Source organism: Zalophus californianus, chromosome 8 (assembly GCF_009762305.2).
Source record: "Zalophus californianus isolate mZalCal1 chromosome 8, mZalCal1.pri.v2, whole genome shotgun sequence".
In the NCBI taxonomy this organism is placed as follows: Eukaryota; Metazoa; Chordata; class Mammalia; order Carnivora; family Otariidae; genus Zalophus; species Zalophus californianus.
In genome coordinates, this window is record NC_045602.1 from 28,687,818 (window position 1) to 28,702,877 (window position 15,060).

At 35.6% G+C, this 15,060-nt stretch overlaps 1 pseudogene; it reads left to right on the forward strand.

Annotated features, from left to right (window-relative positions):
• Window positions 1-13,897: 13,897 nt before the first annotated feature.
• Window positions 13,898-14,367, forward strand: LOC113938131 (annotated as a pseudogene).
• Window positions 14,368-15,060: the final 693 nt, after the last annotated feature.

Sequence of the window (15,060 nt, forward strand, 5' to 3'; positions counted from 1 at the left end):
CATTTCATGGTGTTTGGGTTTCTAACAGCTTCGCAAGCAGTTATAGATTACAACTAAGAAGATCATGCCAACCTAATAGAAGAGGCAACTGAACTAGGGCTCTATTTTTCTCTCCTTTAGCCATTTTATCTATATGAAAATTATCCTCTTCAGAATCTCTCAGAAAAGCTTTTCCACTGTTGGAACACTTTTAATAAATGGGATCTGGGCTAGGGAAGAAAATTACCAAGAGACTTCAAAGAAAATTTACTTCAGAAAGAATATAGCATTTTAGATGACAGGGCACCTTACAGGGAGTTTGGATATGGAAGAGAATTGGTCAGGAAATAAAAAGGTAGGTTTTATACACACACACACACACACACACCACACACACACACACACACACACACACACATATATACATATATAAAATTCAGGGACTAAAAATGAAATCTGTAATTGGAAAAGGTCTACAAGATCATGACGCCTTTTGAATTGCAAACACCAGGTTAAGAACTTAGAAGAAAGATATTTTGGCAAGTGCTCAGAGAGCAAATGATCTAATGCCTTCTATTTGTTCCCATCTATCAGAGGGCTCAATGCACACCGCTTGTGTCATCTGATAGAAGATTTTTGGTCCATTGGCCTTAGTGCTGACCTTTTACTCTCTTAAAACCAACGAATCCCACATACTGGTGTAGCAAAATGGGGTAACTACCTTTAGAATTAGGTCTGATTTCAATTATTTCATTTAATACTTTGTGTTTTAATTTTTTTGGTGGGATGGGGAGAGGAGAAAGTGGGAAGGAGATGGTATAACATTGCACAAAGACAAAGGACGTCAAGTCACAGCCAGGTTCAATTCTTGCCAGCGATACATGCTGTGCAATTTTGGGGGCATAATCTTTAATGGAAAGGACAGTTACTAATTTTGTTATTTAATCCATAGCACCCACCACATAGTGTGTATAAAACAAGTACTCAAAGAATGCTTATTGAAAAGGTGATTTGTATAGCAAGTGTTTTTTCTTTTTCTAACCTCATATTTTCTTTCCTATTCTGTAAAATGGTAATAATAGTACTTTTTTTTAGTTTGTGGGAATTAGCAAATGAATAGGAAATGAACTAGGGAAAGCACCTAACACATGGTAAACTTCCCTCCATCGACGGTAGTTCTGATTGTCTCTATTAAAAATATTCAACTGCACAAGATTTTGGTTTTCTTTTTGGTACATACAGAGCTATTACTACTTTAAACATTAAGTCTGCCAAGAATTCATACCGTTTGAGTATTATTTTCTTCATGCACAAAGTTGAGTCAATTATTTAGATATCCATTGGAAATAAATATTTTTCATAACTAGGTAACAGTTTTAGGTGAGCATTTTTACAGGTTAAATTGATTTGCAACAGTTCTGATCTATATTAATTATGAAAATCTACATTAAGAGAGGAAGAAATTATATGCCAGGCAATAACTTTGTTTCATTTTCCTGACTTTCTTCCTCAAAGACTGTAGGATTTTAAGAAGGAAATGCTAAACACAGTAACATATAGGGTGGTGAAATTGCCTGATAAAAAGTTGTTTTTCTTCCTATCAGGACATTGTTTGTTTTTTCCCCCCAGATTTCCATCCACAGAAAGTCATCTAAACTGCCCATTCTTTATAATATTTTCATACTAATTTAACTGAAATACTCACTAGATTTAATAAAATTTAATATGAAACTACAATCAAGCACTGGATTCCTTCCTAGTCCATCTTTTCAATTGTCAATATGGCCTCTAAGTGCCTTTGTGTACTAAATTAGGAAAAGACAGGCAACTCTAAAGTCTCCTTGTAAGGATTTTCTTTACGTATTATATAAAGTGCAATTTGTAAGTAAGCTGCCCTGTGTTTCTTTCACCTACAGTACTTTCAGCCAGCAAAAACACTGCAAGACCATAACTTGACCTAATACCCTTTGACTACCCAGTATGGGATGATGCTTTTAACCCCATATCAACACTAGCTCCCTGCTGACTCTAATTTCAATGATAGCAATATTGCTTTAAAGAAAAAAAAGGACCACCTGAGACCTTCTACACTTATTCTTACATTAGATAATCCTGAATTGGTTCACAGGCCTTTGGTGGAGGTGAAAGCAAGAGATAGAGTTTTTACTTATACTAAACTAGAAATACATTCAGAGGCAACCCTGCTGGTTTACTGGAAAAAAAAAAACTTCCTTTCACTGATAATTTTGGATACCAGTAGAGGAATGGTGTGGCTTCTATTCTCTGGAAGCAGAAGTTTAGATAAGCATCCTTGGCCAAGAGAACTGCTCCTGGGGAGTCAAGTCTTTTCCACTATGCATGTTGGCATTATTCCTTTTACTGTCAACACATACCTACCTACCTTCCTTCCCCACATGGACTCTAAGGGCTTTGGACTTAACAGATCTTCTATCTTTCTAGCTTCAGTTACCTAAGAGACTGCCTTGAATCTTTTAAAATTCTGAGTCCACAAATCCTAGAGAAAAGAATTATTATTCTAAGAGAAAGGTTGGATCAGATGCCCTCCATTGGGTCCATCAATTTTGGCTAAAGTAATCCGGTTATATAAAAGTGTGATACCTCTCATAGGAATAATATGGATGCGAGGGAGGAAGGATAAGATGCTAGAACAATGGGGGAGGTGAGCAAGTGGCCTTTGTGTGGCTTGTCATGTCTCATATATTGTCTTATTTTTATACCCGCTCCTCCAAATTAGACTTTTCCATATCCCTACGTATGGTAAACTAGTGTACTTTGGACTGCCAGGAAAGTACTATCCATTTCTTTGGCACCTCAACTTGACCTTTTTTGTTAAAGTCCTTTGTTGAGTCAAGAGAGTGATATCTGAGTCCTTAATCATTCAAATTTTTCTGCTGTATATTAAATTACAGATCCTATAAGGCATCCATCCAGTTCTTAAATACTGATATAATGACTTTCTGGTATTGATTCTCTGCACTCTGTTTCTCTGGATCTCATTTTACAATTGATCTTTAACTGACAACGTGATGTATTGAAGCTTTTTGTTTGTCTTCATATAATCTCTGTTCATCTCACTTTTCCCATTCTTTTGTAACCATAGTAGGAGAGATCATAGTCAACCATTCCAATAAACTATAAAGAAATACATATGTGTGAAATATACCAGAAAGCTTTCACTAAAATATAGGCAAATGAGCTCTGTACCAAGTAAACAAACAACCAAACAAAAAAACCCAACAAAAACAAAAGAACCCAAAAAACTAGCATGTACATTGGAAACATGAAATTAAAGCTGTTCACTTGTTTTAAGATACTGGGATTTATCACTAATTAGCCTTGAGGTTTCTACACAATTCAGTATAGATTTTAAATATCTCCAATGTGCCTCTCTTAAAATATCAGGTTATTAAAATAGGAATCTATTGGATTAGAAAAAAATCAGTACAGTCTTTTCTTTCTAATCATAGATAACATGAACTTCACTTGGTAGCAATTATTCAATTAATTCAGCCAATATAATCAGTGTTGCTTTTTGAGTTTCAAAATAAATAGAAACAAACAATACCCAAAACAAAAATTTTTCCCTAATAGAACAGTTTTTCCTTAGCTTGTTACAAACATACTGAAGGTGATAAACCACATGAGTCAATGAAATCTAATTTTTGGTGACTCATTTATCTTATTTTTTTTTAAACTTTGGTTTCATTTTCTACTCTTCTATGCCTAAAAGTCAAAATTAACAAGATAAAGTTAATTCATGGTAAAAAAGATAAAAATATAATTGTTTTATCTCCTCTGCTCATTACTCATCAGGCAATATTATTTAAAGCTTATTTAAAAGAACAAAGTGTTATCCCTCTTTCTAGATGATAAGATATGGTCTCAGACAGAAGAATCTGAATGTTTATTACTCATAAAAACCACTTTAGAACAGGTTTTGTTACTCGATGACCCAATGTATAGCAGAGCTCTATTTAACAAAAAAGATCCATTAACATTTTCTGACTTACTGAATCTTATGGAATTTAAACTAATTTATTTAAAAAATTGTTTCCTTGATTTATAACTCTTCTGAAAATTAACTTCTTACTCAGAATCATATGGTGACACTAAATCAGACTATGGTCAGAAAAGGCAGAATGAATGTTCAAGGGAAAAAAAAAACCTAAATTACAATAGATTCTGTAACAGAATACTGCTTTAAGTCAATAGGTGCTCAATACTCGATTTAATTAGTCAGTGGATTCTTTACCCATTGTTCCATCATGTGTGTTTATTTAATTATTTCTTTGTATACCCGTTTATTAAAATAATGGTTAATCTTTGAAAAAAAATCTCCCTGAATCTTGCTAGATATAACTTTTTAAAAAATACATATTTTTTTCCATTTTTCCCCTTAGTTTTATTGAGGTATAAGGGACAAATAAAAATTATATTTAGGTTGTTCAATGTGATGATTTTTTAAAGGTGTACAATGTTATGGTTCAATTTTTTATATATATTCTGTCATGACTGCCACAATCAAATTAATCAACACATTCATCACCTCTTACAGTTAGCTTTTTTCATTTAAGATCTACTCTCTTAGCAAATTTCAAGTATACAGTGTAGTATTAACTATAATCACCGTGCTGTACATTAGATTCCCAGAACTTATTCATTTTATAACTGAAAGTTTGTACCCTTTGACCAACATCTCCCCATTAGGTACAGATTCAAGAGACAAGATCCATTATCAAAAGACCCAAACTGACAAAAGCCCCATGAAGACTAGGATTTTAGTTTCAATGTGTGTGCCTATAATCCCAAACAAAACTCCCAGGCAGCATTGCTCAACTCTCACTTAAAAAAGAGAATGCTTCTAACATTTTCCAGTAAACATTATATTTGCTGTGGGTTTTGGGAAGCTTCTCTTTATGTTAACATACATGTCTTCTTTTTTATTATTTTTTTATTGATAAGTATCCTTTAGTTATCTTTTTTTTTTAATTTAAATTTTAGTTAGTTAACATAGAGTGCAATATTGGTTTCCGGAGGAGAATTCGCTGATTCATCACTTGACATACAACCCGGTGCTCATTACAAGTGCCCTCTGTGATACTGATCACCCATCTAGTCAATCCCCACACTACCCCCCTTCATTAACCCTCAGTTTGTTCTCTACCCTTAATAGTCTTGTATGGTTTGTTTCCCTCTCTCCTTCCCCCCCCTTCCCATATGTTCATCCGTTTTCTTTCTTAAATTCCACATATAAGTGAGATCATATGGTATTTATCTTTCTCTGACTTACCTCATTTAGCATAATATGCTCTAGCTCCAACCACGTTGTTGTCAGGTGGCAGGATTTCATGTCTTCTTTTTTAATATATAAATCTCTCTTTCCTTTACACACCTTCTCCCACTGTGTCCTTCATTGAAGAGCTATCTTTACTTTTGATGTAATGACATTCATCAATTTTTTGTCCTATGATTTCTGACTTTGAAATTTTGTTCTTAAAGTACTCTTCTGCCTATAGATCATAAAAATATCCAATTTTGTTTTCTTCTACTATCATAGTTTATCTTTCACATTTAGATCATTAATCTATTTAGCCACTTTGTGTGTGTGTGTGTGTTTAAATTCAATTAGCCAATGTATAGTACATCACTAGTTTTTGATATAATGTTCAATGATTCATTGGTTGTGTATAACACCCAGTGCTCATCACATCACGTGCCCTCCTAATTGCCCATCACCGAGTTACCCCATCCCCCCACCCACCTCCATTTAGCCACTTTTGAACGTACTGTTAAGTAGGCATCCACTTCCATTTTTCTCCTTGAAGTAGCTTATTTAACCCATTCTAGTAAATAATTTGTCTTATTCCTACTACATACGTAAGTTCCCAACTGCACTAACAAATTTAAAAACTTGAAAAATGTATAAATTCTAGAAAAATATATAGTGTCAAAATATCCCGTTCCAAAACTTAATAAATTTTAAACAAAATTAAAAGAGTAGCAAAGATTTCCCCTTTAGACATAAACAAAACAAAAAAGCCAGGACTGAAAATTTTGAAGTGCATTTATACAAACTTTCAAATAATACTAAATTCCTGTGTTATACAAGTTGTTTCACAAAATAGAATAAGAGGTAAAGATGGCCAGTTCATTTTATGAAGCTAGTGTACTCTTTTTTTTTTTAAGATTTTATTTATTTATTTGACAGAGAGAGTGAGAGAGCACAAGCAGGGGGAACAGTAGAGGGAGAGGGAGAAGCAGACTCCCCACCAAGCAGGGAGCCCGATGCGGGGCTCGATCCCAGGACCCTGGGATCATGACCTGAGCCGAAGGCAGACGCTTGACCATCTGAGCCACCCAGGCGCCCCAAAGCTAGTGTACTCTTGATTATCATAAAGGTAATGACAAAATAAGTGCATCCCTGTTTCACTTAGCAATATATATCTTAAAGTAAGGCATAAGCTTACTGAATTCTACCGTTTTATTTAATTACATGATCGTGTATGAACATAATGATGGTTCAGTATCAGAAAAATCTATCAATAATATTCAGCCTATTAAAAGAAATGATCTTTTGGTTATCTCTTTTAATTAAAAAAAATCAATAAATGAAAACTAGAAGAAAACTTCCTTAACTTGATAAAAATTGTACAGGAAAACCAATAGCAAACATTTTACTTGGCAGAGAAATTTTAGATATAGGTAGATTTTTTTAAGATCAGGAACAAAGCCATATGTCACATACCACTGGAAGTTCTGCCTCATGTTAAAAGAAGGAAAGAAAATTAGGAGTTGGAAGGGTTAGAAAAGAAAATATACAGTTGTCATTATATGCAGATGTTTAATCATCCACCTAAGGGAAAGCAAACAACAGAATCAGGGTACAAATTATAGAAAAAATAAGAGTCTTGTAAGTTGCCTGGATACACAATTAGCCTATGAGAGGCGGTAACATTTGTGTACGCCAGAAATAACCAAATAAAGACAGGCAATTCTTTATGGCTCTCTCATATGTCTTGTGGACAAAGGCACTGACTGCCTTTGTTCCAGGCTATCTTTTAAAGGACGTTTGTATTTACGGGGCGCCTTGGGTGGCTCAGTTGATTAAGCAACTGCCTTCGGCTCAGGTCATGATCCCGGAGTCCTGGCATCGAGTCCCGCATCGAGTCCCGCATCGGGCTCCCGGTTCAGCGGGGAGCCTGCCTCTCCCTCTGACCCTCTCCCCCCCCATGCTGTCTCTCTCTCTCTCTCTCAAATAAATAAATAAAATCTTAAGAAAAAAGGACGTTTGTATTTAGAACAGGACAGAATTATTTATCTTCCATTATGAAAGGTGTGGGTTCTCTTTCTTCAGAGTTCCTCCCTTGTACCAGCCCCCACTGTATGTATAGTCATCCTCTGGACATCTTCTCATTTCCCCATGGTAACTGGAGCTCAGAGAGCCAGTGCAAAAAACTATTTTGGCTACCATCATTGCTGTGAGTAATAAATTACTCTTTGTCTCTGAACCAAGAGTCATGTTTCTCCTGCCAGCAACCATGCAAGTGTGATAGGGGGCATCTGGGTGGTTCAGTTGGTTAAGCGTCTTCCTTTGGCTCAGGCCATGATCCTGGAGTCCCAGGATGGAGTCCCGCCCACATCTCATTGGGCTCCCTGCTCAGTGGGGAGTCTGCTTCTCTCTCTACCCTTCACCCCACTCTCTCTTGCTCTCTCTCTCTCTCAAATAAATAAATAAAATCTAAAAAAAAAGTGTGATAGGCTAATTTGTTAGCTTGCAAATTGGGTAAAAATCTTAGACCTTTCACAGTTCTTGGCACCAACTAGAAAATTTAAAATAGGACACCACCACACTAACAATGAAAACTTTGGTTTATATAGTAATTTACTTTGAGTATAATGTGGGGAAAAAAAACCTAAAGAAATAATTAAGAATATAAAAGATCTTAATTTTTCAAGAGACATTACCTGTTTTTAGAAGAAAAAGTTTACTATTAGAAATGAGTCATTTATCCTGAGTGACTCATTGTCCTCCGATGACATTTCCAGTTTGAAACTTATAAACTTAACAAACTTTATCTGCAACTTATATAGAGAAATAGTTTTTGAATAGCTAAGTCAACCTTACATAAGTAAGAGTAAAGCAGTGGTATTTGCCCTAAAAGAATTAATATTATAAAATGTAATTATACATATAATGGGCTACTGGCTCAGTAATGGGCTCAAATGAATGTACTTATACTTTTTTAAAAAATATTAGTGAATTTTTAAATTAATTTTTTGTATTTTTAGAATTATTTTGACAATGTAAACCGGTACTACTAAGTAGTCTTTTAGAATTATCTGGTGTGCAAATATATGTGTTATCTAATGAAACTTTAACCAGGGGAAAAAAATGCCCAGGCTATTCTGGCATCATTTCAAAAACATGGATCTGCTTCATTACACACATCAATCTAAAACTTGCACATAGAATTCCTTTCTGAAGTGAATCTGAACTTAAACTTACATTGGCTTATACATGTGTTTTTCACCAGTGATACAAATTCATCAGTAATGCTGATGCCAGGTTACTTTCATAATATAATATGAATAAAAATAAGCACATTTCTATAAAAAAGAAATAAAGGAATATGCAAATTATAATACACTGGCTCTGTTTTAAAAGCAGATCTTCCCATGAGTCTGTATTTAAGTTGAATTCGCTGTTCTGAAGGACAAACAGCTGATTTACTCCAAAGAGTGTCCTTTAAATCTCCAAGGTTAAGATGAAACTTAGTAAATTGATAGTGTAGAACCTAGTGAAAGATTAGAATATAAATAGGGGACCTCAAACTTTTTTGCTGACTTTGAGATTTAGAAATAATATTTGTCACATTATTAGAAAGCTATTGCTTTTCAGTGACAAATTGTTTTTCATGAGGGGCTACAATCATTAGACCACATTTTGGATTATATTGATTGTTCAAACATGAGATCTAGTCACAATCTTACTATATATTTTTCCTCCAGCCTTCCCTGCTAGATCACACAGTGCTTTATATATCTTTTTATTGTGGAGAACGGCAAGGAAAAGAAACAGTAGCATAGAAGAGTTGCTTTGTTTTAATGTACAAACGTAATGTTGCAAATTTAATTACATCACCATGGTCCTTTGATTTTATTTTAATGACCCATAAGACTTTATGACAAATGCACTATTTATTATACAGTTCATCAGTGGAAAAAGGAAAATTAACCCCTAAAAATTTAGGACTTGCTTGACAGTGACAGCTAGGCCTTGATGTTGTTAGGAGCTGAAGTAACCTACAGCAAGGCCACTATGATCTCCTGCTGGAAGTAAATCATTTTACAGAATATCAGTTTCAGACAAGGTTACTCTGTAACTAGAATGAGGTAAGACAAAAACACGAACAATTCATGATGTGGACTAAGAGAAAAACATCACTGTGCAAACCCTAAAATATCAACCATCCACCTATCCCAGTTTTAGCTTTACTCTTTAGTCTTCTCCCTTCCCAGTAAGATTTGTTTTTACTCATAGAACTATCCACAGTTCCCGAGAGCATCCAGTGACCATCCTGAGAGCAAAGCCTCGCTTGTTTGAACCCTCTCCTAAAACACCTACTCACAGCCCAAATCTTGTAAGAAGTTCTTTCTAATATCCTCTTAATGAGACGCTCCATGTTTCTGCATAGTGTGCATTTTCCTCCCTGTACTGCATAATGAACCCAAGCCTTTTTAGTACTGTGTTCCTACATATCTTTTTTCTGGAAGATACTGTCAACCAGTTCATTGTAACCTTGCCTTATACCCTTAAAAAATCAAAACCAAAAACCCCAAAACAGAGAAACAACCACCAAATAACAGCAACAACTAAAACCTATCAAAGTATGTAATTAGCCTGGTTATTAAGTCTCAATCAGTGTTGAGCGAATTGTTTCTAGCATACTTCAACATTCCATCTCACTAGGCATCTGGAAAGTGCAACTGAAAACAAAAAATTAATTCTGGCTACTGTCTGCAAAACCACTTTTCTAAAACTGTTTAAGAAAATCAAAAGGAGTCTCAAGATTAAAAAAAAGAAGATTGTTGGTATATTATCCTGTCTAGAAATTAGCTTATCAAAAACAGTATTTCCTAACCTCTATCTTGTAAATGATTCTCTATTAATTATCAATTAATACTGGTTCTTCACAAACTCTTCCAAAATAGATAAGGGGAGGAACAATTCCCAACTTATTTTTATGGTGTTAATATCACCTTGGTATCAAAACCAGACAAGGATATCATAATAACAAAATTATTTACTACTATCTTTTATGGAGATACAAATCCTCAAGAAAATACTAGCAAACCAAATCCAGAAACACACAAAAATAATTCTACACCATGACCAAGTGGTACATATGCCAGGAATGCAATATTTTTTTTTTAAGATTTTATTTGTTTATTCGAGAGAGAGCATGATTTGGGGGGCAGGCAGAGGAGCAAAGCAAACTCCCTGCTGAGTGCATAGCCCCATGCAGGGCTCGATCCCAGGACCCTGGGATCATGACCTGAGCTGAAGGCAGATGCTTAACTGACTCAGCCACCCAGGTGCCCCAATGCAAGGTTATTTTAATATCCAAAAATCAACTGATGTTATACATCATGCGTATAGAAAAAAAAAATCTCACGTGATCATCTCAACAGACAAAGAAGAAACATTTGATAAAATCCAAAATTCTTTCATGATAAAACACACTAAAAAATTAACAAAGAATACAAGGTACTTCTCCAACCTTATAAAGGGTACCTACTAAAATTCCACAGTTAACATTATACTTAATGGTGAAAGACTAAGATTAGGAACAAGACAAGAGTTTGCAGTCTTGCCACTTCTAGTCAACATTGCACATGAGATTCTAGCCAGGGCAACTAGGCAAGAAAAATAAATAAAAGTTCTCCAGATTGGAAAGTTACAAATAAAAAATCTCTCTATTTCCAGATGACTTGATTTTATATATAGAAAGGAATCCAACAAATAACTGTTAACACTAATAAATGATTTTGGCAAAGTTTCAGGATATAAGATCATTATACAAAAACCAATTGTGGGCACCTGGGTGGCTGTCTGTTAAGTGTCGGCCTTCAGCTCAGGTCATGATCCCAGGGTCCTGGGATCGAGTCTCGCACTGGGCTCCCTGTTCAGGGGGGAGTCTGCTTCTCCCTCTACCCTTCCCCCTTGCTTGTGATCTCATTCTCTCACTCTCTCAAATAAATAAATAAATAACATCTTTTAAAAAACCAGTTACACTTTATATACTTGCATTAAATCATTTAAAAATTAAATTTAGAAAACAATACCATTTATGATAGCATTAAAAAGAATGAAATACTCAGGTATAAATTTAACAAAACAAATGCAGAGCCTATACTCTGGAAACTACAAAATGTTGCTAAATAAATTAAGAAAGATCTAAATAAATGGGAAAAACATGCTATGTTCATGGGTTAAAAGGCTTAACATTGTTAAGTGGAAAAACTCTGCAAACTGATCTACAGAATCACTGAGGTCTCTATCAGAATTTCAGCTGACTTTTTTATATGAATTAATAGATGATTCTAAAATTTGTATAGAATACAAAGGACCCAGAATAGCCAAACAATCCTGAAAAAGAACAAAGTAGGATGAATCGAACTTCCTGATTTCAAAACTTACTTTAAAGCAACCGTAATGAAGACATTGCCGTACTTGCTCAAGAATAGACATATAGATCAATGGAATAAAATTGAGAGTCTGTATATAAATCCATATATCTATGGTCAAAGGATTTTTGACAATAGTGACAAAACCATTAACAGGAATAGTATTTTCTTTCTTTTTAAAAAAGATTTATTTATTCATTTTATATAGAGAGAGACAGTGTGCATGAGCAGAGGAGGGTAAGGGAGAGAGACACAGAGAAGCAGACACTCTACTGAGTGCAGAGTGGGAAGCAGAGCTTGATCCTAGGACCCTGAGATCATGACCTGAGCCAAAATCAAGAGTCAGAAGCTTAACTGACCGAGCCACCCAGGTGCTCCCAAGAATAGTATTTTTAGTAAATGCTACTGAGATAACCAGATAGCCATATGCAAAGGAATGAAATTGGACATTTATCTCATATCATATGCAAAAATTAACTCAAAATGGATAAAAGACCTAAATGTAAAAACTAAAACTATAAAACTCTTAGAAGAAGAAATCATAAGGATAAATCTTTATAACCTTGGATTTAGCAAAGAATCCTTAGATAAGATACTAAAGCTTGAGTAACAAAAGAAAAAAATGACTTAAAAATATATAAAGTGAGCATAAAAATTAAAAAAATTTGTTTACAAAGGACACCATCAAGAAAGTTAAAAGACACAAACTGGTGGTTACCAGATGGGAGGTGGGTGGGGGATGGGTGAAACAGGTGAAGGGAATTAAGAGTTACACTTATTGTGATGAGCACTGAGTAAAGCATAGAATGGTTGAATCACTATATTGTATACCTGAAACTAACATAAAATTGTATGTTAATTATACTGGAATTAAAAAAAAGGAAAGCTAACAGACGGCCCACAGATTGGGTGATAAGGGACTTGTATCTAGAAAATATAAAGAACTGTTACACTTCAACAACAAAAGGGCAAATAACCCAATTAAAAAAATTGGCAAATGATCTAAACGGTCATTTATTCAAGGAATTTATAAATTTATGTTTATATATGAATGATGTAAATATAATTATATAAACATAAATTTGGGCAAAAGAAGCCACAGAAAACTATGATATGATTCCATTTTTATACTCTACAAAAAAAACGAAAAACAAAAAACACTATCTTGCACTATGGTGATAAAAGTCAGCACAGTGGGTAACTTTGTTGGGGCAGAAACAGAAAGGCAGAACAGGAGAGCTTATCGGGTGCTGGTAATTTCTTTTTTCTTGATGTTGGTACTGTTACAGAAATGTTTATTTTATAAAAAATTCATTGAGCTATGCACTTATCGTAAGTGCACTGATCTGCATATGCACTTGCATTAATAAAGGCACTACAAATGGATGTCAATAGATGTAAAGAAGCTCTGTGAGTTAAATTAAACTTGAGAAACACCAACACATATAACAGTGTATTTTTCAATAGGGTGGTCTTTGATTATATGTGGTTTTCGTATTTTACATTTATATTATGCCACATTCTAGAAAGGATTGAAGCTGGGTTTAAGAGGCTAAACTTAAGTAGAGCAAGACACAGGTGAAAAAGAAGAAAAGTAGAGGTAGGAAGTAGAAGCCTATGATCACAGTTATGTGTATTTATAAGTTGTTTGCATTTCTTTCATCAGTCTTGTTTTCTTTTGCATGTCTCATTAACTATTTCTTTTATTCAGCTTGGTATATAGATAGGTAATAAGGAAAGTAAAGGGAATACTCATAATCTGTTCACTGTTAGAATTTTACCTATTTTATATTTATCCAAGTAAAATCCAAAGAATCTCCTCTGAGAGGGTCTGAGGGGGACAGTGGGTTAGTGTGAGTCTTTAGCAAGGAGAGAGGTTCTGAGAAGGTGTATCCTCCCCTACACGGGGGCAGCCCTTGCTGCCCTCCTTCCTCTGAGCTCCCACAGCCCTCGCCTTTACCTCCACTTTCGGTATTCATTAAACACGGTCTTGTTACATTAAAAAAAATTGTCTAGATTTCTGCCATTTCTCAGTATTTTATACTATCTTGAGTCTCATATACTATGTTATTAAAGAAAACTCCATCAAAACAGTGTTGGTATCTCAGACTGCTAAATATTAATTCCTTTCTTTCCAGGCAAATGTTCAGTTTCTGCTCTTATAACTTCAGAGCTGGGTCAGCCTGAAAAAGATTGAGTATAACTCTGTTTTCTCTGCACTAGGAGCAGGTCTCCAGCCACAGCCCCTCATCCCCTAAAAATGTATGCCTGTGCAAGATTCATCTCCACCCCTTTCTTGGTCAGGAGCACCTCTTAGCTGTTGAGTTAAACACTGTCTGCAGTGGTACTAAAACCACCAGAGACACCGACAGATGAGAGCCTCAGCAGCTTGGCAGCCCCAAGTCCCCTGACCTCACTTATTCCCAGCTGCATCTTCCGAAGCAGCACCATTTCCAGGGACGCAGACACAGCAGCCAAGTCATTGGGGCCGGGGCTGCCACGGGAGGGGGGCTGGCTCTGGGGCTGGAACTGGGACTATGTTTGGGAACCTCATCATTGGTTATGCCAGGAACCCTTTTCTGAAGCAACAGCTCTTCTATGCCATTCTGGGCTCTGCCCTCTCAGGGGTAGGGTCTCTTTTGCCTGATGGTGGCCCTTCTCATTCTCTTCCCCATGTGAAGGAGCCATTTCCACCCACCATAGGTCTTTCTGCAGTGTCTCAACTGCCCTGTATGTTCCTTTTCCTATGCCTCCCCAGGCAGTCTGGGAAAAGTGGTTGGCTCAGGATTTGACAGAGTAAAGACAAATAAATACTGTATTAATAAGGAAAAAAAAGATTAAGTATATGGTCAAGGCTTGTTTTCAGGTGACATCAATTATTCAAGTAAAAAATGAAAGAATGATAACAAGTGCTTTTATCACATGCCGCATTTCAGGAGAATTCTGCTGTCATTTTTCATGAAGGCGGATCGTCACTACTTTCAATCCTTATAGTTCTGTACATTTCTTTAATCTATCTGTAGATTTAACTACTCTAAGGTAGTGACTCTACAATATCAAATGAATAAATCCCTTTATTCTTGTTTGTTGTTAATAGTCTTAGGAGCCATGTTTCAATTCATTTCAGCTATGAGTCTTTTTCTCTTTTTATAAATCTGTGTTCAATCATATGCTAGGTACCCTGAATAGATATTTAAGACCTCTGCCTTTATATAACTTGCATTCTAGGGATACCTGAGTGGCTCAGTCAGTTAAACATCTGCCTTCGGCTAAGGTCATGATCCCAGGGTCCTGGGATCCAGCCCCGCGTCGGGCTCCTCGCTCCACGGGAAGCCTGCTTCTCCCTCTGACTGCCTCTCTCTCTCTCTGACA